At 53.0% G+C, this 14,895-nt stretch overlaps 1 long non-coding RNA gene across 1 annotated transcript; it reads left to right on the forward strand.

Annotated features, from left to right (window-relative positions):
- Window positions 1-9,332: 9,332 nt before the first annotated feature.
- On the forward strand, window positions 9,333-14,639 carry LOC147098436 (uncharacterized). The gene is made up of 2 exons (XR_015074175.1): window positions 9,333-9,587; window positions 14,423-14,639. It is a non-coding gene; the product is annotated as an uncharacterized LOC147098436 (long non-coding RNA).
- Window positions 14,640-14,895: the final 256 nt, after the last annotated feature.

Consider the following 14,895-nt stretch of genomic DNA (forward strand, 5'->3'; position numbering starts at 1 on the left):
AGAGAGCGACCATAGAGCCATCGTGACCAATTACCGATCACATCTCCCTTATGCTGTTCAGGAGTTAGAATATTTGCAGGAAGAAGCAAATGAAGAGGAATCTTCAGGAAGCCAGGATTTTATTCTAGTTCTTCTCTACGACTCCTTACAAGCAGAGTGTGAGAAGTTGAAAGAACAGTATGAACAGGCCCAGGCTACAATTCTGGAAGGGGTTAACTCGGCAACCTCCGAAAAGCTAGTTTCAGTGGAAGCATATGAGCAACTGAAGGTTGAACATGAGCAAGAAGTCCAAAGGCTGCAGGAAATTCTTGATGAGCTCAAGGCCAAGACAGACTCATCGGTAGAAGTTCCATCCATAGATGAGAAATTAGAGGTGAAAGACATGGCAGAACATGAAAGACAAGATGTACAAGAACTCATAAAAATATTAAAGGAAACCCAAGACAAATATGGGGCGGCAATGACCGAGATTCAACAACTTGAAGAACAGATTCAACTGGGAATCCGTTCAGTGGAAGAAAAGGGAACTGTAAGAAACACAGAGACTGTAAGGATGGCCTCTGAACATGAGCTAGAGAGCATCAAGGCGCAACTTCTCCGAGCGCTGGAAGCCAAAGTACAAGAGGAAAAGAAGGTGAAAGCATTGGAGGAAGGATGAAATGGAGAAGACTCTGACCCACAGTGTTCCCATGGAAGAGTTAACGGTCAGCCAACTCCTTCATATGCTGAAGGACAAGACTCTACAATGGGAACAATCTGAACACGAGCTTCAATCTTCAAAGGGAAGGAGTTCGGAGCTCTCAAAAGTTATGGAAATAGCTGAGGTTGCAACACAGATTTTACAGGGATGCCAAAAGTACGCTGAATCACGTCAATGTGAACAGCAGAATGTTGAAACAGCTGCTCCAGTAGAAGGATTGAATAGCCTGATCAATCAATCCCCGAGGGAAGGGGAAGTGTTGAAATCACAAACGAGGTCATTAGTGAAGGATTTGCAGGAAACCCAGGAAGAGCGGGATGAATATGAACGCATGAAGAAGTCTCTTCAGGAAAGATGTCTAGGGAGGGAACAACAGTCGGCTAACGTCCAGTTGGGTACAGAAGAAGTAGCAGGCCCTCTCGCTAGACTAGCTCAGGATGAAACCGAATATTACCATGACCTGTTGAGTGACACAGAATATTACGATGACTTGGTCTGCCCAGCTTGTGATGAAAACTCCCAAAGTGCAGAAATCAGGATGAAGCACTTAAAGTCTAAGGAACATAGGGAGATGGTGGCGCTTACAGCTGGCAGCGGATAAGGGAGCCCCGAGAGTCTCCAAGAAGCAGAAAAGAAAAAGACGAAGCAGAAGACGATAACCATCTAAATCATTATCACTTCTATCAGATCATGCACATGGGCCCCACGAAGGGGGCCAAATCAGTTGGAAAGTAGGAAAAATTACCAAGGCAGTCCAGCTGTTTGTAAAAGTCAGCACTGCTGGTTCAGCAGGACGGAAGTTCAAGCTGTTAAGCCAAGGGAAAGACTATTGGATGAGTCACGCTAGAAATGTGAACCGGCTACACCACAGAGATGTTGTTCGGACCGAGTCAAGATCAGAGACTGAATCTGTGAACTGTTCCCGCAGAGGCTGAATCTCTGAACTGTTTCCCGCAGAGACTATATCTGTGAATTGTTTTACATGAAGTTGATTATATGTTATGTTTAATGGGGAATAAGTATGTTGTAAGCTAAAAAGGGAGGATTGTAGTGTATGTACCCGTCTACCTTTAAGAGAACTATTGTATGTAACCGTTCACCTTTAAGAGAACTATTTTAGGTGTGGCACTACTTTGTTTGGCTTCTGTATACGGTAATACTGACGGTGACCACACCAGTATATAAGTGTTGTGCCAGGAGTTATTGGGCAGATTCGCCCTGACCTTCGAATAGTAAAGACCTGTGTGCTTTTCTGGCTGTCTCAAGCAGCAAGAGGAGAAGGAGCTGCCAAAACAAGAGAGTGGAGAGTGGTGGTCTCCTTACCAGGAAGAGGAGTAGCTGAAAGATAGATCACCACCTCCACCTCCTCCAACATCTTCAAACAACTGAGGTGCCTGGAGAGATTGGGCAGAGGAGGAGAAGGAGAAAGGAGGCCTATATCAACATCAACCGGGGAGAGGCCTTTTCTATCACTGCCTCCCCAAATTGGCCTCCACTTCAGGAGAGAGGGGAGAGAAACATCGGAAAAAAAACCACCAACTGTTTGGAAGGAGGGAAGATTCATCTCGTTTGAAACATCTACAGGTGGGTGTTATTTGGGGCACTCTCCCAAGACTTTGTATTTTAGGTGGGGGGAGAAAAGAACAAGCAAGGCCGGACCATCAAGGGGTGTAGTGTGTGTGTGTGTGACTCTTGTTAAAAGCTAGGCCACACACACCACTAATTAGCACCCCTACAATTGCCTGCCTGGGAGAGCTGGAGCTGACCAGGTGAAGTCTCTAATTTCATTAATTACATCATTAAGACCTGTTGCAGGACTAAGCCTGGGCTTCTCCAGCTTTTCCAGGTGAAGACATCTTCTCCCCCTGCCAGAAGACCATCACCAAAGACTTTTAAACTACATCAGAGAGTGCCCCCCTGCCAACACCCACCCACCATCCTGAGTGGCAACACTGCCCTTGTGGTCTCCCTCCTTCCTACCCCCTCTCTCTCTCTCTCTATCTCTCTCTGCCTGTCTTTCTAAGGCACCTCACTCTCATCACCTTTTATTAATTGCCTATTGAGCAGAGGGGAGAGGGCCCCTCCCCCAATTTCATTCAGTAAGGGGAGAGGTGTGTCCTCATTTTAATCAGCTCCCTCTGCTCAATAGAGGACAAAAAAATATATATATTACCTGAGGCCATTAACACCTTCAGGCCTGTGACTTGGGGTGAGTGTAGCCCTTAAAGCACCCCAGAATGGCGACTACATCATCGCCGGTGGCGGGGCAAGCCAAGACTTATGCGGGGGCGGCAGCCACAGCCACAGCTGCTCCCGCTGCTTCTGCTGCCCCGTCACCATTTAAACTGATAACGAAAAAGCTTGGGGTGAAGAGCGACACTCACCCCACTTTGACCATCGAGGCCTGCGTCAAAGCCATGGCTGGGGTTGTCGGCCCCTCAGCCATCGTCGCGGCCTCAAAAATGTACAGGAAGGCTGTGTTCTTCCTGGGGTCGGAGCGGGCGGTGTCCCTGGCCGTCACCAAGGGGCTCACCGTGGGCGGGACCTTCCTGCCGGTGGATCCTCTCGAGGCCACCGCGCAGAGGATTGTCATCTCTAACATCCCGCCCTATGTTCCCGGTGAGCTCCTCCTTCCCCATTTGCGTCAGCTTGGGGAGGTGAGGTCGGGGATCACGCCTATCCCGCTCGGCTTCCGGGAGGCCAGCCTTCGCCACGTCTTCTCCTTCCGGCGCCAGCTGTTTATCCAGCTGGCGCGGGAGGAGGACACTGACAGAGCGTTCATCATCCTCCACGAGGGGACCGCCTATCGCGTCTTTTGGACGTCGGACGGTGTGCGGTGCCACGCCTGCAAGGAGGTGGGGCATATCAGGAGGAACTGCCCTGCCTCCAAGGCCGCCGGATCATCTCGTGCGGCCGAGGCTGGCGCCGCCGCTGCTCCTCCCCCCGAGTCTGCCCGCGCGTCAAGTACGTCTGATGCGCGGTTGACGTCGGGGGCTGATGCCACCAAGGCCTCCGGCGGGGGGGAGGGAGCGTGTCCGGCCGGAAAAAAGGCGCGGGGAAAGAAAAAACACCTTAGGGCGGGTCCCCCCGTGGATGGCGAGCCCTTGCCCCTTGAGCCCCTTACACCCGCGCTCCTCGCGGAGTTGACCGGGGCAGATGCGAGCGGGAGGGGCCTCGTGCCCGAGCCTGTGGCCGCAACCGCCGCAGCGGTATTGCCATTACCTGCGGCTGGGCTCGGGCCCGAGGAACCCGACAAACCTGCTCCGCCGGAGGGAGTTGAGGAGGAGGCCTTTGCAGACATGGAGGTCTCCCTCGCACCCTCCGCGCTAAAAAGAAGGCGCGACACCCTGGATGAGGAGGAGGACCGGGAGGAGGAGGAGGGTCCCTCCGAACAGGGGGAGTCGTCGCCCGCCGCGGGTGCTGCGCCCCCCCCACCGCTGCCACCATCACCGGCGATCGGCAGGGGTCGCCTGTCCCTCGGGAGGCTGAGGCAGATGTGTCTGTGCAGCACGTGCCTCCCGGGGATGGGGACGAGACCCTGCCCGTGGGGGGGGGTCGCGGATCAACCCGCGGCTGAAATAGACTATTTATCGATGCCGTTACCCCTCAACGGGTCGGGCGGCCTGGGGTCTGGTTCGGGCGAGTTTGAAGAAAGTGAGCTCGCCCAAAGCGGCCCGGTCATTTCCCAGGGGCTGCTCGACCTGGTCGAGGATTTAGCCAAAGACGTCCCATCTGCCGGGTCAGAGGCCGGTGGCGCGGAAGAGGAAGGCCCTCTGGCTGTGTCTCGGGCGCCGGACGTCCTGGGGGAGTTCGGATTTGTGTTCTCCCCGATTTCTCCGTTCGATCTGGCGTCTGGGGCGGAGGGGGGCTCCGAACCGCCGCCGCCGTCTTCTGGCCCGGCGCCCCCGGAGGAGCCCAGGGAGAATTCCTCCGCCACCGATCCTGGGGGTGGGATCCGGGCGGAGGCGGGGCCGGCTGTTGCGGCCGAGCCGTCCGCTGCGCACTGCGCGGTGGGCGGGTCGGCCGCTGGTGACGACCCCCTGGAGGAGGATGGGGACTCGGTGATGGACACGGAGGACGAGTCGGACTCCGGCGCCGACGAGGCGGTGGATGACCTCGTGCCCCTTGCCGAGTCTCCCCTCATTCCCGCAAGGGAACTCCGGGATTTTATGGCCACGTGCCTGGGTCGGCGCGGGAAGGTCCGGCTGGCCCTCGACAGGTGGTCAGAGCTGGCGCTGCTCATTGATTCCGTCCGCGCCGCCGTTAAGACCATGGACGCGGACGAGGGTGTGAACCAACTTGAGCTGCGTTGGCTCAGAACATTTCTCACTGGGCTGCTGAGGAGGTGGCGGCTGACTAGCGGCTGCGCTTCCTCCCCCCGTTAGTTGTAGGTAGAGGTTGCACTATGCTTCTGACATGAAGATAACCATAGCCAGCCTCAACATCAACGGCAGCGGGGAGGCGCGCCGCAGATTCAATAACTTCTCGGTCCTTCGGGACGGGAAGTATGCGGTGTGCTTCCTGCAAGAAACCCACACCGTTCCGGGAGACGAAGCCACGTGGCTCCTGGAGTGGCAAGGAGGGGTCAGCATGAGTCACCTCTCCAATAATTCCAGCGGGGTGGCTATCTTGCTGGCCCTGTATTTTCAGCCGGAGATCTTGGGGGTCAAGGAGCACGTGCCGGGCCGCTTGCTCCAGGTCACTGTTCGCCTGGGGGGCATGCCGCTCCATCTAGTGAACGTGTATGCCCCTCAGGCCGGTGCGCAGCAAGTGCGCTTCTTTGAAGAAGTGTCCGCGCTTCTGGGCTCCATCGACGTGGGCGAGTGCGTCATCCTCGTGGGGGATTTTAACTGTACCCTCGAGGCGAGGGACCGTACGGGTCCCCCGCGATGCCCGCCGGCGATGGAGAAGTTGTGGGACCTGGTCGGGTCCTTCGACTTGGTGGACGTCTGGCGAAATCTTCATCCCGACTCCAGCGCCTTCACTTACGTGAGGTCTGGAGGAGGAGGGTCCAGAATCGACCGCCTCTACATTTCCCGGGCGTACGTATCCTGCGTTCCGGCGGCTTCCATGCGGCCGGTGCCGTGCACGGACCACCACCTGGTGTGGGCGGAGCTCGTCCCGCTGCGCGCTCGGGGAGGGTCCGCGTACTGGCACTTTAACAACCTGCTGCTGGAGGACGCGCGGTTCCGGGATTCGTTTCGGCGGTTCTGGGCCAACTGGAGAAGGAAGCAGGGGGGCTTCCCCTCCTTGAGGCTGTGGTGGGACGTGGGCAAGGCTCACGTGCGTCTCTTCTGTCAGGAGTATGCGAAGGGGTCGACCAAGAGGCGGGAGGCACGAGTCGGGCGGTTGGAGAAGGAGGTGCTCGACCTGGAGTCCCGTCTCGGTCAAGTCGTCGGGGACTCGGCCCTGCGGAAGGTGTACGAAGAGAAGAAGGGCGCGCTGAAGGACCTGCAGCTCGTCGGGTCCCGAGGCGCGTACGTGAGGTCGCGGATCCAGCTCCTGCGGGACCTGGACCGCGGCTCCCCCTTCTTCTAATCGCTGGAAAAAAGACGAGGGGTCCGTAAGCAGCTCTTGGGGCTGCTGGCCGACGACGGATCTCTGGTCTCGGATCCGGAGGGAATCAGCACGGAGACCCGCGCCTACTACAGGGCTCTGTTCTCTCCGGATCCGTCCAGCGAGGATGCGTGCAGAGTTTTGTGGGAGGACCTGCCGAAGGTCAGTCCGGAGGGCGCCGAAAAATTGGACGCTCCGCTAAGCCTGGCGGAGCTGACCGGCGCCCTCCACCAGCTCTCTAGGGGAAGGTCCCCGGGGCTGGACAGGCTGACCGTGGAGTTCCACAGGGCGTTCTGGGACGTCTTGGGGGGCGACTACGCGCGGGTCCTGGGGGAAAGTTTGGCGACCGGGGAGATGCCCCTCTCTTGGCGCAGGGCGGTCATTGTCCTGCTGCCTAAGAGGGGCGATCTCCGCCTCCTCAAGAACTGGCGTCCGGTCTCCCTCCTTAGCACGGACTATAAAATCTTTGCCAGGGCTATGTCTGCTCGCCTTGGCACCGTGCTGGCCCACATGATCCACCCCGACCAGTCCTACATGGTCCCGGGCCGGACCATCCACGACAACATCCATCTGGTCCGGGACCTGGTCCACCACTCCCAGAGGGCTGGTCTGTCGGTCGCCTTCCTCTCCCTGGATCAGGAGAAGGCGTTCGACAGGGTGGATCACGAGTATCTTTTCGGGACTCTGCGCGCATTCGGGTTCGGGACGCATTTCGTCGCCCGGATCCGACTTCTGTACGCCGCCGCAGAGTGTCTGATTAAAGTTAACGGGTCCTTGACGGCGCCCCTTCGCTTCGGGAGGGGGGTGCATCAGGGATGCCCCATATCCGGTCAGTTATACGCCATTTGCGTGGAGCCATTCCTGCGCCTCTTGCCCAAGAGGTTGACGGGACTGGCTCTGCAAGGGCTGGGCGTGGAGGTGGTCCTCTCGGCTTACGCCGATGACGTGCTCCTCACGGTCACGGATCCCGCTGACTTGCGGAGGATGCGGGAATGCCAGCAGATTTACTCGGACGCATCCTCCGCCAAGATCAACTGGGAGAAATGTTCCGGACTCCTGGTGGGTCAGTGGCGGGTGGACTCCCTGCCGGAGGAGTTCAGGCCTTTCGCCTGGAGCACCACGCACCTCCTCTATTTGGGAGTCTACCTTAGCCCTGCCAAGGACGCCTGGCCGGCAAACTGGCAGGAGCTGGACGCCAAAGTCACCGCTCGCCTAGGACGCTGGACAGGACTGCTCCGAGTGTTGTCCTACAGGGGTCGAGCGCTGGTCATAAACCAGCTGGTGGCTGCCATGTTGTGGTACCGGTTGGTCACTTTGATCCCTCCCCCTGCGTTTGTCGCCAAGATACAGAAGAAGCTCATCGACTTCTTCTGGGACAAAAGGAAGCACTGGGTCTCTGCTGCAGTTCTGTGTCTCCCGCTTAGGGAGGGCGGTCAGGCGCTGGTGTGCCTTCGCACCCAGGCGGCGACTTTCCGTCTTCAGACGCTGCAGAGATACCTGTACGTAGAGAATCCTCCGAGATGGTGTGCGCTGGCGAAGTTTTTCTTCCGCCAGCTGCACGGCCTCAATTACGACACGCAGCTCCTGTTTGTGAAAGTGGGCTGCAGGCGTGCCGGCCTGCAGGAGCTGCCTGTCTTCTACCAGGAACTACTATGGGTTTGGAACTATGTCGCTTCCAGGCGGAGCTCTCCCCCGTCAGGAGCGGCGGCTCTCCTTCGGGAGCCGCTGCTCAGGAATCCGCACCTCCGTGAATGTGGGTTCGGGCGGCTGGCGGAGGGTGGGGCTGTGGCTGGCGGTGTGACCAGAGTCGGGGACCTGCTCGATGTCGGAGGAGCGGGTTGGATGGCGCCGGAGGAGCTGGCGTGGCGCCTGTCCTGGGCCAACGTCCGGCTCGCGGCCTAAGCCATCGAGTCGGTGAAAGTGGCACTGGGCCCCGATTCCACTAGGTGTATCGAGGCGGCTCAAGCACGTGGGGCGATCCCGTCCGAGCTTAGCCCGTCCGGACGAAATTCCTTATTGGCGCCAGGCCCCGAAACTCCCCTCGGGATCCGGCGCCTCACAACTTGAGCCGTCTCGAGGAAATACCCTCCGTGCCTTTTCATTCCGCGCGGAGGGGTTTCCTGTACGGGCTGCTCCTGCACACTCTCCACTTTGCCATCTTCGTCTGCCGTCCAGACACGCCTTGGCGTGGCGTCTTGCCGACTGGCGGTGGCGGAGGTCCCCAATGGAGGGCTCTCTACGCAGGAGTCCTCCCTTGTTCCATCGGGGACTTGGCCTGGAGGGTGTTGCACGGAGCGGTCCCGTGCAATAAGGTTTTAAGTAGGTTCACGGACTCCCAGGCCGCCTGTGTTTTTTGCGGCCTGGAGGAGTCCGTTTTCCACGTTTATATGGAGTGTGAGAGGTTGCAGCCCCTCTTTCACTACTTAAAGGGGCTGCTCCTCGATTTTTGGTTGCACTTCAGTCCCACACTCTTGATCTACGGTCACCCGGTGCGGAGGGGAGCGGATAGGCTGGAGGACCTCCTTGTGGGCCTGCTCCTGGGCCTGGCTAAAAGAGCAATCAATTGGTCCAGGCAGCGGGCGATCGAGGGGGTCGTCCAGCCGGATTGCCTGCCTCTCTTCCGCGGCCATGTTCGCGCCCGGGTGGCCCTGGAGATGGAGCACGCGGTGTCCGCTGGTACGCTTGAGTATTTCCGCGACCGTTGGGCGCCGCGGGGGCTGGAGTGCATCGTCAATTTGGAACACCAAATTTTAATTTGATTTATTAAGGTTTAGTTGAACTTTTGTTTATTTACAGTTGATCTGGTTTAAGTTTTAAATTTTGGTTCAAATAAAAAGAGGACCTTCGAATAGTAAAGTCCTGTTTTAAGTTACTCTTGGAGTCTGTGTATTAATTAACTAAACAACCCACAGACTTTACACCTTCCTGTCGGTTTAAACACTGTGCGGGGAGAGGGGGAGGAGCAGGCAAATATTTCAATGCTGAAGCCTGAAAGCTGGAGGCGGAGCTGAAGCTCAGAGGACGCTGTCTCTGCTCTGCCTGTCACTCTGATTCTGTCTCCTCCCAACCTCTCTCACACTCTGCTTTTCCGGGTTGGCTTCATAAATACATCAGGACGGCGAGAGTTTATCATTCAGTTTATGTTCCTGTGAGGAATCGTCATGTCTGGAAGAGGTAAAGGAGGCAAAGGACTGGGAAAAGGCGGAGCCAAGCGTCACCGTAAAGTTCTTGGTGACAACTTCCAGGGCACAAAACAAAGTCTCCACTAAGAGCCACTCACCGCCTCACCGAGAGAGCAGCGCCCCAGGACCGGGAGCGGGGATATATTGGGGTGAGGAGTAGCTTCAGAATTATAAGGATTATTATGGGGTTACAAGTGACTCTTTGGGCCAGACCCTGTATTCTCCCCTCACAGTGAGAAGCTCTTTTAGTCTTCCTGGGTGTCCATGCGCTCAGTGTTCTGTTTCCATTCAGCTTTTATATATCAGACATGGTGTGACGGGGAACCGGAGCTTTCCACCTCACAATAGGTAAAACCGAGTTTCTATGACAAGAGGCCAATTTGTGAGATTATTCTCCTTCTGAAGTTTGCTTCCTGCACAGATACTGTCGGGGATTGTGAAATGCAAGGGTTTAAGTAAAGTACTTGGATGGACTGTAATGTCTCCAGTTCCAACTGTCGGAGCCCGCTGTAACCTGAGGCTACTTCGGATTGGTCGCTTGATTGAAATCTCATTACCTTAACAGAATAAACTATTGGCCTCAATTGAAGAATTTATAAATTAATCTTGAAACAATCCGCTAAATTAAAAAAAAAAATACTTTTTTTATAATTAAAAAATGCGACAGAGACAGATTTTAAAATGCGGCAGTTTCCCTATTTGTCTGATAATGTCATCACCAGATTGATAGGACGTTAGCCGGAATGAATAAACTGACAATCAGTGCATTAAACAAGCGGCTCTTAAACGAGCAGTTTTGGTTTTTTTTGTCAGTAAATTGTGGAGTTTTACTTGGAGCTGGCGTTCTTGGCCACCCCGTGCTTGGCCAGCTCCTCGGACAGCACCAGACTCACGGCGGTCTGGATGTGTGGACACAATCCGCACTCTCCAAACTATTAGAGGTTGGTGCCATCTACTGGCCGACAGCGAGTGCTGCAACAAGAGACAATGATTCAGCAGAAACCATTTTGATTTCGACAGATACTTCAGTACACTGTTTATGTTCCGCTTAAAACCATTGCCAAGTAGTTTATTGGTCCAGCTGAAAACTCCAAACAACCATTAAATGCAGATGGACGCGCTCACCCGATTCTAGTGTGAACAGTGTGGTTGATCATTGAGTGTGGGATAGACACTTCCTCCATCACTCTGGTACTATGTGGCAAGGTGAGATTCACTGCTGAATATACTGTATCTGTCACTCTCTGGCACTGTGTTAGTGTGGGATTGACAGGTGAGTATAGGACAAGCAGTACCACTCACTCACTGGTACTGCATGTGAGTGAGGGAGTATTCGTTTATACAGGATAGCAATTGTATCTGTCACTCTGTTACTATGTGGCAGCTTTTGATTGTCAGGTGAGTGGTGAATAGATAACTTAATGGGCAAAACTGTGGCAAATGATTTTCAAAGCAGATTTTAAGATTTAACATGTTAAATCAGATCTGGTATAATTCTGACCCATAGAACAGAACAGTAACCAGCCCTTTCAAAGATAATGTGGGTGGCTCTGAAAAGAGCCTTTGGGTTATTAGATTGAATCTTGTTCGCTTTACTTGCTCTTGGAGCTGGCAGTGCTGGTTTTTTTGGGCAGCAGCACCGCCTGGATATTAGGCAGCACCCCGCCCTGAGCGATGGTCACCTTTCCCAGCAACTTGTTGAGCTCCTCGTCGTTGCGGATGGCCAGCTGCAGGTGTCTGGGGATGATGCGGGTCTTCTTGTTGTCGCGGGCCGCGTTGCCGGCCAGCTCCAGAATTTCAGCGGTCAGATACTCGAGCACAGCAGCCATGTAGACCGGGGCTCCGGCACCCACACGCTGAGCATAGTTGCCCTTTCGCAGGTGCCTGTGAACACGGCCCACAGGGAACTGCAGTCCGGCCCGGGATGAGCGAGACTTGGCTTTGGCCCGAGCTTTACCGCTGGTTTTTCCTCTTCCAGACATTTCCACAATCAACACGGTTAGAGAAAGAATGAAAGTCTCCTCCCACATCTGCCTTTCTTATGCCTTCTGAAGGAATGCAGACAGCGTACTTGTGATTGGTCGCACTGTGGTGAATTTTATTGGTGTTTTCCTGTGACCAATCACAGTCTGCTTTTCCCACCAATGAAAAGAGGTCGGAAATAACTGCCTCAACAGTCAGACCGCCAACGATTTTTTAAATCTCAAAATCCCCGCCAATAATTTTTAAATTGAGGATTATATAAATTCACCATTAGCCAAAGATTTCCAAGCACGTTTTATTCCCGTTTGTCTTATTCCATATTTCCCTTGCACAGTCCGGGCTGTGACAATCAGCCTGTTCAATTTCAGAATGTAACGGGCGGGAATCAACCCCCATTGGTTCTGTAAGCGGACACATTCCAGCTCAATCTTTGTAAAAGTGAGGTTTCAATAATTATCGATGGATCCTTTGCACAGGCGGGAGTGAAAACAGAACCGGGAGTCCTGTGAAAAGAGAAGAGGGACAGTGTTCAAACTGCCCCCGTTCCGGTCTCTGTTAGAACTCCCATTCTGGGCTGTTACACTGCAAGAAGTCTCGGGTTAATAAACCCCCAACAGTTATTTTTAAAACCTGAAAATGCCTTGAGAGAGAACGATGTGACTGGAATCTGAGTCTTACCCGTAGAACAAGCTCTTAATTCGTCGGCAGGCGCTGTAAATGAACGGGTCTGAGAACAAAGGGAAACATAGAAACATAGAAGATAGGAGCAGGGGTAGGCCATTCGGCCCCTCGAGCCTGTTCCGCCATTTAATGAGATCATTGCTGATCATCCAAATTCAGTACCCTGTCCCTGCTTTCTCCCCATATCCCTTGATCCCTTTAACCTTAAGAAATATATCTAACTCCTTCTTGATTATATTTAATGAATTGGCCTCCACTGCCTTCTGCGGTAGAGAATTCCACAGGTTCACCACTCTCTGGGTGAAGAAATTCCTCCTCATCTCAGTCCTAAATGGCTTACCCCTTATCCTTAGATTGTGACCCCTGGTTCTGGACTCCCCCACCATCAGGAACATCCTTCCTGCATCTAGTCTGTCGAGTCCTGTTAGAATTTTATAAGTTCCAATGAGATCCCTTCATTCTTCTAAACTCTAGCGAGTATAAACCTAATCGACCCAATCTCTCTTTATAAGTCATTCCTGCCATCCCAGGTATCAATCTGGTGAATCTCCGCTGCACTCTCTCCATGGCAAGAACGGCCTTCCTCAGATAAGGTGACCAAAACTGCACACAATACTCAAGGTGTGGTCTCGCCAAGGCCCTGTACAACTGCAGCAAGACATCCTTGCTCATGCACTCGAATCCTCTCGCTATGAAGGCCAACATACCATTTGTCTTCTTAACCGCCTGCTGCACCTGCATGCTTACCTTCAGCGACTGGTGCACAATGACCCACAGGTCGCGTTGCACTTCCCCTTCTCCCAATCTATTGCCATTCAGATAATAATCTGCCTTCCTGTTTTTGATACCAAAATGGATAACCTCGCATTTATCCACATTATACTGCATTTGCCATGCATCTGCCCAATCACTCAACCTGTCTAAATCATACTGGAGTTTCACTGCATCCTCCTCACAGCACACGCACCCACCCAGCTTTGTATCATCTGCAAACTTGGAGATATTACATCTAGTTCCCTCGTCTAGATCATTTATATATATTGTGAATAGCTGGGGTCCTAGTACCGATCCCTGCAGTACCCCACTAGTCACTGCCTGCCACTCGGAAAAGGACCCGTTTATTCCAACTCTTTGCTTCCTGTCTGCCAACCAGTTCTCTATCCAAGACAGTACCTTACCCCCAATCCCATGTGCTTTAACTATGCACGCTAATCTCTTATGTGGGACCTTATCGAAAGCCTTCTGAAAGTCCAAATACACCACATCCACTGGTTCTCATTTATCTATTCTAGCAGTTACATCCTCAAGAAATTCCAGTAGATTAGTCAAGCACGATTTACCTTTTGTAAATCCATGTTGACTTTGTCCGATCCTGTCACTGTTTTCCATGTGCTCTGCTATTACATCTTTTATAATGGATTCTAGCATTTCCCCACTACCGATGTCAGGCTTACCAGTCTGTAATTCCCCGTTTTCTCTCTACCACCTTTTTTAAATAGTGGGGTTACATTTGCTATCCTCCAATCCATGGGAACTGTTCCAGATCCTATAGAATTTTGGAAGATGTCCAGCAATGCATCTGCTATAAACTGCGATAGGGTGACCTAAACTGTGTTAACAGGAGCATGGTTGCGATGCCTCGAATCGAACTTCAATGAACTCGCGAGGGAGGTCAGCGAGCCACACCACGATACAATCATCGCCCTAATTTTAAAATGTTAGACGCTGTATTTACAGATCATTCGCCATAGGTCTTTGGAGCTTTAGTCAGGACGTGTAAAACACTTTGCAATCATCTTAGACTGAACGGAAACAAGATGTTCAGGTTATTTCTCTCCAGTTTAAAATAGTTACTGAGGAATGGTTTTCCTGTTGCACCACTGGCTGGCGGCCAGGAGATGGCACCAAACTCCAATAGTTTGGAGAGTGCGGATTGTGTCCACACATCCAGACCGCCGTGAGCCTGGTGCTGCCCGGGAGCTGGCCAAGCACGGGGTGTCGGAAGGGACAATAGCAAATAAATTTCACAACGCACTGTAAAAGCACAAAACAAAGCAACGGCTCTTTTCAGAGGAAGTCGCAGCATTAATATAGTCGAATTATTCATTCGGGATATCGTCCTTTTATAGAATCACAGAACGATTCCGCACATTAGCAGGCCGAGAGGAGACTTGATTGATGTGTATATGAAGGGCCTACATAGAGTGGACAGGAAAGACCTATTTCCCTTAGCAGAGAGATCAATCACCAGGGGGTAAAGATTTAAAAGAATTGGTAGAAGAAGTAGAGGAGAATTGAGCAGAACTTTTTTCACCCATAGGTTGTTGAGGGTCTGGAACATTCTGCCTGAAAGTGAGGTCGAGGCAGAAACCCTCATCATATTTAAAAACTATATGTTACGCCCTTGAAGTGTCATGAACTGAAAAGCTAAGGACCAAGACCTGGAAAGTGGGATTCGGCAGCATAGATATTTTTTGTGCTGAATCCTTCTGTGCCGTAAATGTCTACGATTCTGTGAATAAAGATCATTCAGCCCATCGTGCCTATGTTGATTTAAAACATCCACACACCAGAATATAGAACTTGGAGTAAAATATAGATCTACACCAATCACAATGTAAATCAACTGTCTACCCTCGCTCCCAGGTCACTGCTCTCTCTGTGAGGTGGTGGGTGGCTCTTAAAAGAGCCTTTGTGTTGTGTTTGGTGGAAAGGGTCGAGTTGTTCAGCCGCCGAATCCATAGAGAGTGCAGCCCTGCCATTTCAGAGCATACACCACATCCATGGCATTGA

Source organism: Somniosus microcephalus, chromosome 29, assembly GCF_052327205.1.
Source record: "Somniosus microcephalus isolate GS21.2 chromosome 29, FLI_Smic_1.0, whole genome shotgun sequence".
In the NCBI taxonomy this organism is placed as follows: Eukaryota; Metazoa; Chordata; class Chondrichthyes; order Squaliformes; family Somniosidae; genus Somniosus; species Somniosus microcephalus.